We start from the raw sequence: 16,768 nt of genomic DNA on the forward strand, positions 1-16,768 counted from the left end.
CCCCTGCCGGGAGACGCAGCGCCGCGGTTCGCGGGTGGCCGGCGCACCGTGGGAGGGGCCGCCAGGAATGCGGGGCGCATTTCCGTGCCGGGCGCCGGTGGTGGGGGGCGCGTGGCGCGCCACGATTGGCCGGCGGGCGGCGCGTGGTGGGGGGCGGGGCGACCTCCGGCCCTGACGAAGGCTCCCGTCGGCACGCAGTGGGCGCCCGACGACAGCCGCGGCAGCAGCCAGCAGCGAAGAGAGAGCCGCCAACCCCCGACCCACGGTACGTGCCGCGCCATGCCGCGGCGAGCAGCGGCGTGCGTGTGTGTGTGCGTGCTGCGAGCCGCGCCGCCGCCGACGGATTAAGCACGTGCCGACTGCGGGCAGGAATCCCGCCTCGTCAAAACACTGCGACCCGTCGACGATTGTCGTCGCTGCCGGTGGTAGTGTGGGCGGACCCGGCGCGGCGAGCGCACAGTGTTTTGGCAGTGGCGACCGACCACTTACCTTCGCGTGGAAGCCTCTAGTGCTCGTAGGCGGCGTGAAGAAATATTCGAATCGTCGTCCTGGCATGCTAGCAATGCAAAAACGTCTTCACTTACGCGTAGAGTAGATCTCAATGTGTTTATTATTCCTTTAGTAGCGTTTCAGCCATATTAGTCTTCAGATTATAGTTGTTGTTATTTTTGTTGTTGCTGTTGTGATCTTCAGTCCGAAGATGGTTTGATGCAGCTGCTCAAGGTAATGGCCCCCATCACGGGGACAAAGAGTGGTCACCCCCCCCCCCCCCCCCAGCCAAAGGAAACGTATAAAATAATCTAAGAACTTTCAGCATTGCAGCGCGTCAGGAATCGTAATTTATAATTTATATAAAATAATCAGCTGTTTTTCTTTCAAGAAAATGATTTAAAAGTCGGTATTACGTAGGTTTTTGACATGGGCGAAACTAGAGCTCTTTTTATATGGCTACTTACAAACCGCCATTCGTCTTCCAAATTAATAAAAACACTCCATACACCAAGTCTTCCCCCCTCCCCTGTCGCCTTATAAAAACTATCATATGGGCGATGTTGCTCCCCGCTGCTCTATCCTGTGCAAGCCTGTTCATTTTCGAGTAACGACTTGCATCCTTCTCAATCTGCGCACTGCTTTCGTCTCTCGGTCTCTCTCTCTCTCTAGAATTTTTAACCCCCACACTTCTCTGCAGTACTAAATTGGTGACACCTTGATGTCCCACAATGGGTCCTGTAAACAGATCCTTTCTTTTAGTAGGGTTGTGCTGCAAATTTCTTTTCTTCTCGATTTTGTTTAGTATCTCCTCACTAGTTACATGATCTATAGGACCACATTTCAAAAGCTTCTGTTGTCTTTTTTTTCTGCACTGTTACAATAAAATCCAAAATATACATACACTGGGTTTCACTTCAACAACATTTAGTACGGCACTTGTCACCGCAATGTACAGCGCAATTGCTGAAGTGATAAACAGTATCTATACTTCGGATTTGTTTTCATCTGATCATACCGACCAAAACGCCCAATAAACAATAATAAACTATGTATACAAATTCTTTGTGTAAGTGCTACGAATTGCCGTCTCTCTCTATAAGAATCTCCTATCCTAAATAGTGACCACAATTTCCGTAACAAAATTTAGCTATCTGGTCATTTTAGCTGGAAAATGGACTTCAAAGACTGCAATAGGAGGTACGACAACCATCTTCATTCATTTAAGTGTAATCAGGGGTCGAATGTAACAAATGAAAAGGAGCAAAATAATACACACAAATTTTGAGGCTATTTGGTATTCATGATTGAAGAGGCAAATTAGAAATCAGTATTGGAAGGCAAGAGAAGCAGGAGTCAGTCAGACAGTGGATAGCGGTTGTTTTTTACTATTGTGGAGAAGAGTATAACTGAAGAAGGTGGGAGAAATGCCGATACTGGACCTGAAAGCACAGGGTACGAAGTGTAATGTAGTGCTTCGCTAGAGGTGAAAGACATTCTCACATTTTTGTGTTACTGATGGGCAACTGCACTTGTTTTGCCCAAGAAATGTATAACGTCTAAGAAGCTAGATACCACATCTCGCAGAGAAAACTCGTAAACTATAACAAACATGCTTCCGTTCCGATGTAATTGAATATTCTAGTCATTGCGTTACCCGTTCAGCCCTTTTATAGCTTGATGAGTGATATGTATTACTTGTCATGTATGTATATTGTCAAATTGTCAGTCTTTGACATGTGTTTTCTACCTGAAAATAATTTTTATTGAATGAAAGCAATATATTCAGAGCGATTAGGACGCCTCATATTCATATTCAGGCTCCTTCAAAATTCGACGTTTCGATCTCTCTGCAGTGAGGAGTTTTCAGCTGTCCCTGGGGTGGCTGAACTCTGTCTGCAACCAGTGTTGTGATCACTCGTAAACGGATCACTCCCTGCGCTTGTTCTGAAGAAGAGGAGCTGCTGCGTAAAATTCCTCGAGTTACCACTGGTGGGTAGGTACCTAACAACTGGTAGGGAAATAGACGGTGAGTGGTGCTAAGACAAATTGTTAGGGGTGCTTTTGTGTCGTCAGTGTGCATAGAATCGCACTGCGGAGTCACAGCGCAAGAATTTTTCTTCACTCGGTGTCTCGAATTAAACACGAAATTACACAAGTGTTCACCTGCACAAAAATCTGTGTTTTAACGCAGTAATATTCTATCGATTCTGCAGTGCCGCAGCGGGAACATTTGAACTTGTACATCTTGCCGAAACTGTACTTTTACCTTTGCGCTTACGTCCATTTACGAAAATGAAGTTTGGCAATGCTGTATACTATTACACTTGCCTTATCATGGTCTTGTTATCCTTTACAGTGCATTTCAAAGCTTGCTTGGGGACCGTACGAAAGTCCCCTCGCCGAACAGATCCAAACGAACAAGGCGTGTAGTGCACGGCGAGTGTTTCACGTATGAAAACAAGAAAACGCTACTCTCAGCTGTTTTCAATAAAATCGAATTTGAGATTATCAGACGAGCTTATATGCTTCGTATGGTCGCTAGTATTCAAGGTGCCCGCCTCCTCGATTCTTGGGGAGCGCAAACGAAGTCAGGTTTGCGCGGAGAAACTTGCACGGATGGAGACAGATGGTCTCCCAACGCGCAGTCTTAAAAGTAATTCGTCCAAACTGTACGCAACAGGTGCAGACTTGCTTCATTTGTCTGTACAGGCAGGTGACAAACCTTATAGAACGACTACAAAATTGCGCGTCAATCATCGAACAGTATAGAGAGATGGCTTCTAGAGAAGATTACGAAAAATTCCATCAATCGTACGCCATCAGCTGCGTGCACCGATATTCTGTGATACCCTTCGATACGCGTGGTATTCCGCGAAACTGTGATCATTAGCGAGAATCGTTTACGAATGTAAACCAAGTTTGTTTTGAAACGGACATATTGGACAAACCAAGCACATGCAACCATTTGGCGTTCATTACATCACGCAATAATTACTGTTTTCCATGTTCCTGCAATGTGCATCATCTTGCTTCATAGGTTACACATTATGCTTGTCACCAATGTACATGCAATAATAACAGTAAAATTTCCGGTAACCTTTTTATTTCCAATATCCCCGTTAAATTTTTTTTCTCCTTTTATCAGGATAAAGATGTAAAAATGAAAAAAATGAATAATTACATATTGATAATTTGCACGGACATATGAATCTGTTGTCAGACTTGCGTGGGAACGGAAAAAAATTGACTCGATCCAGATATTTGCGCCCATGCAAACTACATAAGCACATCTAATAGTTTCAAACAGCATTTTCTCGTCCTGTTTAGATATACTGAAATCCTGGTCGAGCTCTACACACTCTGTTAATATGAATCAAATCCGCGATCGGGAGTTCGTACGATCCTGCCGGTAGCATATCTCCAGAAAAGCAGGTTCTCACGCAGTTTTTAAACATGGATTTAGTACCAGCGTATTTACACGTTTAATATTTTAGTGGCGACTGTAACTTACGTACTCTTCCCCTGCAGGTAACGGAAATTATTTCATTTAGTTTACTCCTAATTTTCCTTTTTCCGGCTTGGCTTTACGATATTTTCCTTTTTCAATCAGAAAAGTTTTGTCCTGCCAGCGATATCGCTAACTGAGTGAATTTCTGCGGACACAGTGCAGGAAGAATTGTGACACAAATGCTATAACGTTATTTCGTGATACCGTATTGACGCAAAAACGGCAAAAACACTGCCGCGGCAATATTACGGCTACACTTGAATTATAGACGATAGCTACGTATTCAAGGAGCGATTTTCATGAAATAGTTCTGTTGTACCCGTATTTATTTACTCTCATTAATTTAGTGTTCCATTTCGGATATGTTGAAGAGTAGTTGGAGTTAAAGTTCATTACATTCCAACATTTGTGTGGTGTTTGATGCGTAAGAAATCGGAACCAAATAAAAGACAAACTGTAAACAGAGGCATTTAGAATATTTCACCTAAGCTGGGTGTAACATCCTATTGCAGTCGTGCTTACACACAAATGAGGAAATGTTGACTCAGGTAGCTGTTAAAATAGCTGAACAAAACTTTATGTTCAGCGGAGGAAAGCGTGAGAACGAATAAAGATATTGACACACATGTGTCCGTGTAAAGTTCTACGGTGCGGAATCGCTGAAATACCTAGCAAATGATAACGAAAGCGTGTGTTCCTCCACTGTTTTCAAATTCAATGTCCTCTGATCCGGAAAAATACAGACGTGTTTTTTTTTTTGTCTAACGTACGCTACGAAAAAAGTCTTACCACTCGTTGTACTACTGCTCAAAAGGGAAGGTGTTGACGGATGGTATGAGATGGAAATCGTGGGAAAGTTATTACGGTCACAGATTAATTATTTAGAGTGGGTACCGTACGCAGTTTTCAGAGCCAGAGGTGAGAAAAATGGTGTCTTTCTGTTCCAGTTAATAACATAATCTTATCTAGGAACGCGGTTAATTGGCTCTCTATACTTCACTCCAATAAAGAAAAAGCTGTAGTGCAGATATATGGTTCCGTCTACTAACAGTAAATCTTCAGCTACTGAAATGTTCATAATTAATTGCTGAATAAATTCATGCAGGTAATTTTTTTATACTAAAACAGATTTTTTTTTTAGGTATTAACTGCCACTGTTGGCAAATTGCCTCTCTAGTTTACTTTCTCAGTGTCAAATGTTGCATTTATTTATGCATCAGCACCTCGTGTGTGTGTGTGTGTGTGTGTGTGTGTGTGTGTGTGTGTGTGTGTGTGTGTGTGTGTGTGTGTGTATAGCGGGAAGGTATGCAGTCTGTCACATGATCTTTGCTACTTTTGTCTAGGTTGCCTGCTTGTTTTCTTTGTGTACACATGTGACATTCCACGAGGCAGTGATTCATTCAGACGTGTGTCATTCCGTTCATTTATATCGCGCGAGGCATTTGGCATTGACAGTCAATTGTCTTCTAAACAGGATGTGTGACACATGACAATAAATCACTTCTATAAAGATAGCGCTACTGCTGACGGGCTATCGACGATTCGGTATCGTCTGCAGGAATTCTGTTTTTAGCCGAAGCATAAAAATGAAGCAGTCACCACGCTGAAGAACGGTTCGAATACCACACTCGTTTACTGGTATAGGACTTCCATATTCTTACAACAGTATAACGCGTCCTGTCATTTATTGTAACAAACCCGTTGCTGTTCATGTTGTACGTTAATGGTTTAGAGTCTTGTTTCTATTGCAATCTCAACGATTTTTCATGACAGTAATATATGAAGAAATTCAGTCGCGCAAACACTGCAGTAATGTCCGGTTAGATCGCGAAAAATTATCAACCTTGGACAAAAACTTTCGATTTACTCTTAATGAAAAGATATGCGCTTCCCTTGACGTAAAACAGCTGTGTCCGTTGATTGCAAAATAAAGAGTCATACTAATCATCACATAAATATTTGGGGGCAGCAGTGACTGACTAGGCCCTTACGAAGTGGAACAGTCATGCAAAGAGGTCCTCCACATTCCCAGTATTTATTGCTCAGTAACAGGTATTTGGCAATAATACTGACAGCCTAAGATGGGTATTGACGGTTTGTCCAGTATACTGAAGAAAGCTGCAGAGCTTTAAAAGTTGTTGACTCTTGTTCAGTATATTGTGCAATATACTGTTCCGTGTAAGGGCGGTATTGCGCAATATAAGCCTACGTTAGTGCCACCCAAGACCCAGAAAAATCAACTCGTCACCAACAAATTTCCGCAAAGATGTGAAAAAAGTAAATTATAAAAGATCGAGAGGTGGGCTGTAAGATTTATATGAAAGCACCTTGCGATACTTTGAAGAAATGAAGTTCCTAACTGATCAGGAAGGAAACTACAGATATGTCATCGTCCACAGCAGCCGAGGAAACTGAAGATCACGGTGTCACGACGGTAACCAGAAATATTTACTTTGCTTGCAGCAGTCCTCAGAATTGACAAAGAAGATGAGTCCACCTGTCCAGTGATCATACACGTTTATTTTTGCTGCAACAGTTATCACAGTACACACATAAATAAGTTTTTTAAAACAGCATAATAATTTTATTTCGTTCGCAACAATAGTTATAACAGAAAAAGGCGTAGAAAACAGTACAAGTAACTTGGTAAATGATTTGTTCACTAGTTCAATTTGTAATTAGTTGTTGTGATTTGCGAATCCTTACTGCCACGAAAGAGCCGCTGGTCCATTGAAATATTCCCCGAAAGCGTCTCCGACTTATTTCGACCATTCTGCATAATTTCTGCCTATGTGTTGCAGGGCAAGCACCCAAATTGCAATAAAAGGTGACTTGTACATAATAGATTTAACTGACGCGCCCCGGGGATAAATAATGCGCAATAATATTGTGCCGTTCCTGGCCTCGCACATGCGTGTAATGTACATTGCTGGTACATCTGCGTCGATAATATTGAGGTTGTGAGGTACTTTTAACAGCTCGGTTGTACTAAAGATACCGGCAAGCTACAATTCATTCTCCGGAGTGCTTTTCAATTGAAATATGTTATTCCAGTTATGGATGACAAAAGGAAATTTAATACATCAGCTAATTTAATTTCGGCTCTTGAGACTTGACCAGTCTGGTGTACTTTCAGGTCTGATCACAGTTGTTACACAGCTTGTGTACTTTAGGGTATCAAGATGGTTATTAGGAACCGAAATTAATTACACGATGTATTAAAATTTTTTGTGATCCGTAACTAGAATAAAATATATAAATATATTGTTGAATCATTGGCACACTTTTGCTGCTACTGTCTCTCAACTCATGAAAGGTTTGCACGATTATTATTATTATTATTACCCATTTTTGTCCTCATGACAGCTGTTAACTGAAATGTAACTTGGTTATTCAGGTTTTCTTTTTTCCTTCTTGCGTTTCTGTTCCAAAAACTAGTTCATTCTTTGGCTGTGTTCCTGTTCCCTTTGCTCTGTCCATGCTTTCCCCTTTGTCTTCCTTTCTTTTATATCAAATTTCGCGTTCATAGTTTTGTTTCTGAATTTGTCTCTTTCGTTTGTCATTTCCATATTGATCACTGCTCGTTTTATCTCTTCTTCTGTTTCTGAAACCAAGTCTTTTTATTTATTTATTTTTTTGATTGAACTGTTTACTTCATCAAATATCCTCTTTGTGAGTTTGTTTTTGTTTTTCTATTTATGTGTCCATATGTTAGTCAGCGTTTTCTAATTTTGTCTGTGAGTCTGTCTGTGCGTTCGTATAATTTTTCGGTTGCTCTCTTCATGCGTAAAATGCTTCTGGCGTTACAACTCTTTTGTAGAACCTGAGTTTGGTCTTTCATACAACAGACAGCACACGTCAGAAATCTCAGACGCATCCGAGATACATACAGGAGGCAGACAAAGAGATGGTTCCTCACCGCTTTTATTCAATATGGTCTGCCACAAAATTATAAAACAATTAAAACAAAAAGTAATAGATATAGTACAAATAATGCAATCATAAAATCATAAAATGCCTAGCATTTGCAGATTACCTGGCATTACCCAGCAACAGACAAGAAGCACTTTCACAAAGGCTCTGCCAAAAGAGGTCGACAGATATCACGTGATAAAACGCAAGAAAGAACAACAATACACAAGCAATGAACACAAAATTGGGAAAGGTTAACATACTGAAAAAAATCACATATTTTGTGGAATGTATACAAGAAAGGAGGATCCAACAAGGCAGAAAAACTTAAGTGTACAAATTGACGTAGACGCACTACCATAAAAGGAACTATTATTATTATTATTATTATTGTTATTAAGAGGATGCAGGAAAATTAGTTTGTTTACAGAAAAGACTGCATATAAATTACTTGCACAGCCCATAGTCGAATATTGCACGGCCCATAGTCGAATACTACTTAAATGTGAGGGACTCATATGTGGTCTGAGTATACAAGGAAAAGCGGCGCGTTTGATTGCCGAAAAAGCGCAAGAGAAATACAGAAAACTCTTTAACTGGCAGTTAACGGCTAGCACATTCATTCTTCTCATACTTAGTCCGTGATTGGAACGGGAAGAGAGCTCAATTCATAAGACAGTCCTGTGCACATACTTCACAGTGATTCGCAGGGGAGAGATGCAAATGAGCTTAACTTTAACAAGGAATCCGCACTGCGGTATAATATAGGCGTAAGTTCGTATCACTCGCGTACCCATAGCATCTACATAATTAGACTGCAGTTCACACAGACGTGTTTCGCAGAAATCGTCGAATCACTCTCAGAGTAGCCTATATCTCGACCACGCCACTCTCGAACAGAAAATTTCTGTGTGTGCATTTCGAGTCCGCGCAGTACATTTTTCGTAAATACGTCGGGATAATATTACAAGAAGTGTTTCCCACCGATATGTGCTTTAATTATCAATGTCTTCGATCAATCGTTGTACAGTGTAGTATAATGGCTATAGAGTATATAAATGGCAAGTTTGGGCTGTGCGCGCGATGGTAATTCTACATAAACGTTTCGCGCCTTTATTCATTTCTCTCGTATTCGATCGGCACTCTCGATTTTCAGGCTTTTTGTATTCCTTTCGACGCGAGCTTTCCTTTGACTTGCGTTTCCTAAAATTTCCAGCATATTCACAAGTAACATGAGACATCTTTCATTAGTTTTTAATTTTCAAATTATCACCGACTTTCCGGCGAATAGTTTTATTGTCTCACTTGAGTGCTTGTAGTACTCCGCAAGTTCTTCACAATGACATCCGAACCAATGTGTTAGCTAATCGCGTTGCGACGCTACACCAATTCATAACTTCACACAAAGCTAATTTGCAGCAATCACACACATGCGCCTACACTGGCACGATGACGTCACAAGCAAAACAAGTTCTACGTGACAGACACAGACATTATCTGTCCGTTGTGAGCTCAAACATTGTTTACGCATTGTTAGTCTCTTTGTTATTAGCGACTCAAATCCACCGGTATTTTGTCACAAGAGGAAGTTCGGTCGAAGAGCGAATATACGTCTTCACGTCAAACTGAAAATATAAGTCTTTGCGTGAGAGCTCTGATCACATATATTATTTATTAAGTCAAAAAAGGACGGAACAATGGGTTTAACGTCCCGTCGACATCCAGGTTATCAAAGACGGAGCACAAGCTCGGGTTGTGTCAAGGACGGGGAAGGAAATCGGCCGCGCCCTTTCAAAGGAACCACCCGGGCATTTGCCAGGAGCGATTTAGGGAAACCACAGAAAACCTAAATTTAGTTGGCCGGACGCGGATTTGAACTGTCGCCCTCCCGAATGCCAGTCCAGTATGCTGGCCACCTCGCCCGGTGTTTCTCAACTTACCAACCCTTTTGTTCAACACATAATGTACTAATCGTGCAGGGATGAAAGAGATGTCGTTGGAAGGGTTTTCAACCGGCTTCTGACACTGCATACCAAGTTTGCGTTGAAACTTAGTATTTGTGAAAACTTTTAACATAAAAAAGATTTTTCCCAACTGTTATAGGCAAACGGGCACCATGGATACCAAGCTTCATACTTATTCTTTACGAAAATAACATTAATCACAAATAAGGGAGTCCCTTTTCATAGTATCTTATTGTAAAGACCACTTTATTTGTTTTAAAGTATTTATTAACTGAATAATTTCCGACCAGCATTGTCACAGATAACAACCCTGACCACTGCGGTAGTCCATTATCTCTGCCCTTTGTACAGGTTGACTTTTCTGAAGTAATATACTTCCTGAAACTACAAACATTAATTGTCGTTGGCGCCTTCAACTGTAATTTAAGGATGGCTGGCTACTTGGCCTAACGTGCTCACTTGAAGTACGAAACGCAAGTAAAATCTCAAAATACTGTAGGAGATTATTATGACCTTAGTGATGTACCAGGTGGGAAGCGAACACTATGTTCTAACTTTTACATTTCGCATTTATTTCTTTGTATTTTAATTTCGTATTTCTCTTCAACAGCAATTAAATGTAAATATTACTGCCGAAAGTTAGAAATTTCAAGCGATTAGTGCAAATTATAAAACTGCGAAAGGACCGCACGGGTCCCCTGGTTTCTCTTATTTTATTACTGCTGCTCATTTTCGCTGTGAAGGTGGGAAAAAAAGAATCCATTTTGAGGACAGAACTGGTCATTCAAATTTAGTGAACACAGCTTGCCGCAGCAAAAAAGGTCGTTGTTTTAATGATTGCCACTCCAGCTCGCGTATGATATCAATGACACTCTCTCACCTACTTCGCGGTAATAGCTACAAAGCCAGCTGTCCTCTGAACTTTTTCCATGTGCTTCCTGTATGGTATCAGCTGGGAATGATTCTAAAAGCGCAGCAACATCATACTCCAGAGAGGACGGACAAGCGTCATATACACTACGTTCATCATAAGAATCAACCTGATTCAGTCATTACACCATGTATTCTTCCGCGTTTACTGGAATCTCATTGGGTTGCGTTTCACGTGGAGCGTCAATCAAGATGCCTTGAGTACAGTCGGGTTCGATAATGAGGATACGGTACGTTGCGCCTACATCGGCTCAGCGATAACACGGGATAACAGCTTTACCGCGCATTTAACTTGGACAGCACTGGCCAGTCACCAGGTGTAACTAACATACAGTGACGTCAATGGTTGCAGTTAAAACGAAAACGACACGAGCAGAGAAACAATATAGCTTCTAATATTATTTAATTTTTAAACAGGATGGTGTTATGACAGGCCAGTCATCGGCAATACGCTTCTTTGGAGACCAGACGGAAAACATAACATGTTATCGTCTTAACTAACATAGCATTGTAAATATAAATGTGATTTATGTAAGTGCGTATATTAAAGATAAGGTAAGTTTTCTGCGTGAACTGTGTCCGATGTAAAAGCATGTTGCAGAGATTTCACCGGATAGTTAAATACTGAAGCCATTGATGGTATTACTATAACTCCTTCCATATCCGAACGCGGAAAATACATTTCAATACTGGAACTCTTACGTTGGTAACGAGTCCGTCAACAACAGACTCCACGTAGCCATCCGAGAACCACACTTTATCTTCTTCGTTTATGACATGCCGTTCTGTATCACGCCAGCGTTCGGCAGGGACGTGTGACAAAGCTTCTCGCATTAGTTACAATACATCTGGCGGCTGAAATGTCTTGGTATTTCTCACGAAAAACCCATTAGCTTGGATCCAGATAAGTTCTGTTCGGTTCATATTGCAGTGGTATATTTGCAAAATTGCAGCATTCGTATGGTGTTCTCCATGCTGTAAAAATTATTGTTTTTCAAAACATGGTTCTGAGCAGTATGGGATTTAACATCTGAGGTCATCAGTCCCCTAGAACTTAGAACTACTTAAACCTAACTAACCTAAGAACATCACACACATCCATGCCCGAGGCAGGATTCGAAACTGCGACCGTAGCAGTCGCGCGCTTCCTAACTGAAGCGCCTAGAACCGCTCGGCCCCAGAGCCCGGCATTGTTTTTCAGGTTTCTGCAATGTTTATTGTTTATGTCGTGTGAGACCACATCTGAGGTGTAAAACAACGGACTAGTCCATGTAAAGAGTATTTGATTTCTCATTTTTGTCCTAAAAGTTAGTTTGTGTCATTTCTTAATTTAAACAACCTTTATTAAAAGTCTTTTATAAAATATCTATAATTCAGAATTTATATCTCCAATTAAAACTGGAATTCTGCATGCAATATGTAATTAGAAACTAGAAAACCTGCGCTTTTCATAAAAAAATGAGATTAAATGTGTGCTAATTATCATAAATTTTACGAATTTAGCATTTTAAAGATGTAGGTATTCAAAATTCATCGAGTGAGGTGACGTAGTGATTAGCACACTAGATTCGCATTCGGGAGGACGACGGTTCAAACCCGCGTCCGGCCATCGTGATTTCGGATTTCGGTGATTTACTTAAATCGCTTCAGGCAAATGACGGGACGGTTCCTTTGAAAGGGCACGGCCGACTTCCTTCCTCAATCCAACAGGACGTATGACTTCACCGTTTGCTCGCTTCCTCCAAATCAACGAACCAGTCCATTATTGAGCAACCACGTGTTGGACGACACTGCTAGTGCGATATCGTGCGGCGTTTTGCTGTTCAATTTCGCAGCCAGTATGTGCGTAACCTCATTGAGACGTAGGATCTCTTACGTTGAACGCAATATCCTCCTGATAGCAGGTCGTTGTTTTTGTTGTGGTCTTCAGTCCAAAGACTGGTTTGATGCAGCTCTCCACGCTACACTATCTCTTCATCTCCGAATAACTACTGCAACCTCCATCCTTATGAATGTGCTTAGTCTATTCATCTCTTGGTCTGCCTCTACCATTTTTTCCCCTCAGTCATCACAGTTCCGCAAAACACTAAACTAGTGATCCCTTGGTGTCTCAGAATGTATAATATCAACCCAGCCCTTTCTTAACTACGCAGTATATAAGTTTCTAGTCAAGTTCGCCAACACAGAAATCCCTGCTCGCCAACGAGCTTCCCGCAGTGTTAACACGGCTTCCTGTAATCACCGTAGTTAAGCGCTGTCGGGCTTGGCTAGCAATTGGATGGGTGACCGACCGGGTCTGCTGAGTGCTGTCGGCATGTTGGGTGCTCTCAGCCCTTATGGGGACGATCGAGGAGGACTGACCACATGGCCTTCCGTATCCTCAGGCGACAGGTCGGTACTGTTGGCCCTCGGAGGCCTGTTCCCACAGTGGTTGGTTTCAAGTCCTGGTCTTCAATTCACTGATTACCACGTATGACGTGCATCATTTCATACAACCCTTCGGCAATTTTGCAAATGTAATCATTTCAACTGAAGCTCCACATGCAATGCATGAAGCGTTAGACAATTCTGTTATGTTTTATTTTCGTTTGCGGCACCAGTTAGTGCCTGCGAGTGACGGCGTTCTTGGACGTGGACAGAACATCTTGATGAACTAAGGACTACGGAACAGCGAGGTGGGTGGGTGGGGGGGGGGGGGGGGGGGAGCGGGGAAATGTGAGAGGGAGGACTTGTGCTGCCCCGCGATGTTGGCACAGGCATTTTATTCCCTACAGAATTCGCACGCATCTCAAGCAACGAATCGCACATTCATCTTTTCAGAGCGCGACGGAGAACACGGTTTAAACTGCGACACTGCTTCGCGCAGAATGTCTGCGGTCATTATACAGATAATTGAGCACGCCATTAACACTGATCCAGATCGCTAAATAACAAGAACCCACTCGTTGTCAATGCTTGCGTTTCGGACAGAATGTATCATCAGAATATCAGAAACGAACTCGACACAAAGCGGTTAACTTTACTCGAGCAGTGATTTTAGAAGACTTGGCACTTGACACAATACTCTGTGTCAAGGTGGCTTCTGATATTGTGATGGTGGGTCATGTCCGAAAAGAAAGTCTGTTTTTTATTATTATTTATGAATTTGGTCAGCTAAGGACTGCACACAACTTAACACTTATGGTGTACCTTTTTCTTCCTTTCTTCCCAATACTTCTTCATTTTCTCTCTGATTATCTGACCTCACTGTCTTTGGTCGAGGTTTTGACTTATCTTCTTCATAGGTTGCTTTTTCTATCAGTAGGCCGAAGCGAACCCTGACACTTATTATATCTTCTGTAACACCCATTTTGTTTGCAACTCTCTTCATCCTACAGTTTTCTTCAATTTATCAACGTAATTAAAAATTTTTTGTAATCCGTGTTTCTTCCATTATTTTTAAATGTCCATCAATTATAGCCATTCTTTCTCATTGTATCTGTCATTTTTTCTGTATTTTTATATAAATCGTCATTTCCCTTTTTAATCCAGACATTTTCATTGTTTTTCTCAGGACCTCGAATTTATCTCAGTATTTCCCTCTCTCTTTTTTCTAGTTTTGTTTGTTCGCCTGTCTTATTCAATGTTAGGACCTATGACCCATACGTCGCTTGTCTTCTGGTAACTGGATTATAATGTCCAATCTGGATGGGTAATAATTTCTTATTGCAGTAGTTTTGCGTTAACTTGTGTGCAAATTCTAACTTATTTACCCTTTCTTTATTTGTTGTGTTATCCAGCCCGTTGGCTTGGATCCGTTCCTCAAGGTATTTAAATTTATCAACTCTTTTAATTTTTCCATGCTTTATTTTCATAAATTTTTCTCTATCGTGTATGTCTTCTATATACTCGGTTTTTTCGTAAGATATTTGTAGCCCAGTCGTTTCAGCAGTCTGGTGTAATGCATCAAGCGTAACAGTTGCTTCTGTTCGGTTTTCCGTTGTCAATGCTATATCTTCCGCAAAGGCTGAACATTTTGCTTCAAATTTGTTCTTTCCTTTTCCCAAGTTTATACCTTTTATGCCTCTTTTTTCTAATGTGTTTTCCCATGTTTTCACTATTTTGTACAAAACCAGGTTAAAGGGAGTCGGGGACAGTCCGTCTCCTTGTCGAACTCTTGTTTCGATTTTGAGCGGCTCAGAAATTTCGCCTTTGAAACTTAGTTCTTGATGTTGTAACAGCGAGTGTTTGTTCAACAAATCTTCCGGTATTTCCATCTATCCCTGATTCGTAAAGTTTCTGAAACAATGATCGTCTGTCAACTGAATCGTTAGCCTTCTTGAAGTCTACGAAAGTAACTACACTGTTTTTATTTTGTATAGCTCTCACTCTCCAACTGGTTTTTAATTTAAGAATCGGCTCTGCAATGATCTACCTTTCCTAAATCCTACTTCTTACTCTCCTATATTAGATTTCTACTTGTTCCTCTATTCTATTTAGAGTGCTTTAGACAATATTTTGTATGTTACTGGTAAACCGGTAGGTGTTTGTGTCGGTCTTAACCCCTTTTTGTGGAGAGGATGGACCAGTGCTTGTTTCCAGTCGCTGGGTACGTTTCTTTTTGTCCAAATGTCTTTAATTACGTCGTGAATTTTCTGCCATGCGAATAAGCAGCCTGGTTTCCACATTTCTGCTGCTATCCCATCTTCTTGTGCCCTGTTATTCTTCAGCGACTTGATAATCTTTTTTATTTCTTCTATTGTGGTTCTGTTGTGGTTTTTGAAATCGTAATCTGTCAGTAGGCTCTTCGCAGTTTAATATATTTTCAAAGTATTCAGATGAAATTTGTCATTCCTCTTTATTGCTTAAAATTATGTTTCCATTTTTATGTTTAAAATGTAAGCTTGGTGAGTGGCATCCTGTTACAACTTCTTTGAAAGTCTTAATATTTCTTTTCACTGATCTGGCGATTTTTGCCGTTTTTTCCTTTCTTCTTTAAACCTTTCCCAATATTCATTTTTCCCATGCCTTTAGTCGATTGTCATTTGCTTCATCACATAACTCATTGCACTATCTGTGTCTTGCTATTCTTGGTGGTTGTCCGATTTCTTTCACTGACTATCACGTTTCTTCTGAAGCTCCCATTTTTCGTTTGTTTAATATATCACAGAATTTATCCACATTTTGCGTTAGAAATTTAATGTTTACACTTTGAAATCTTTTTGGGTTCTGTTTAGGTTTGTTTGGTTGAAACGTCGTCTTTATTTCTGTTAGATAAAGGTCTGGGTCTATGTTTACGCCCTTCCTCACCCTGACATCCAAGATTTCTTTGTGGTTACGAGTAGTTACTGCCATATGGTCTATTTGATATTAAGATTACATGAGCCATGTTTCTTTTTTTTTTTCTTTCAAGTTTCCTGAAAAATGTTTTCATTAATTTTGGATTAAATTGTTTATAAAAGCCTATAAGGCTTTCCCCATTGCTGTTTGTTCTTTCATGTGATGGATAGTGTCCAAGTACAGATTTAAATTTTCTTTCTTTGCCAACTTGTGCAGTAAAGTCTCCCACCAAAATTTTGATGCGTTCTTTCAGTAGTTTGGACGTTTCGTATTCTAGCATTTCCCAAAAATCTTCCACTTTTTCAACGTTTGTTCTGTTGTGTTGGTTTAGAGGTGCATGTGGATTTTTAATGGTGTAACGTTCATTGTCTGTCTTAAAAGTCAAAACTGAAATTTGTTCGGACGGGGAGCTAAAATTAGTTATCAATTCAATACGTTGCTGTTTGACCATAAACGCTGTCCCTACCACAGTCGTATTATTGGAATTTCTAATGGCTGGTTTTCCTTTGTAAATTCTGTGTCCACCTGACTCAATTACATTTTCATGCAGTTACCTTGTTTCTTGAAGTGCCAATATAAATATGTTGCGTTTATTGAGGGTTCCAGTTAGGTAGTAGTATGCAGAAAATATTTATACCAAGTG

The 16,768-nt window shown here is 40.8% G+C and overlaps 1 protein-coding gene across 1 annotated transcript in view; it reads left to right on the forward strand.

The window, feature by feature from the left end:
- Positions 1 to 203: 203 nt before the first annotated feature.
- The window catches only part of LOC126285273 (T-box transcription factor TBX1-like), a 431,754-nt gene continuing 415,189 nt past the window's right edge, over positions 204 to 16,768 (forward strand). The window contains exon 1 of the mRNA XM_049984563.1: positions 204 to 265. The gene's annotated coding sequence lies outside the window, so the exon portion shown is untranslated. The remainder of the gene's footprint in view (positions 266 to 16,768) is intronic.

This window comes from Schistocerca gregaria, chromosome 8 (genome assembly GCF_023897955.1).
Source record: "Schistocerca gregaria isolate iqSchGreg1 chromosome 8, iqSchGreg1.2, whole genome shotgun sequence".
In the NCBI taxonomy this organism is placed as follows: Eukaryota; Metazoa; Arthropoda; class Insecta; order Orthoptera; family Acrididae; genus Schistocerca; species Schistocerca gregaria.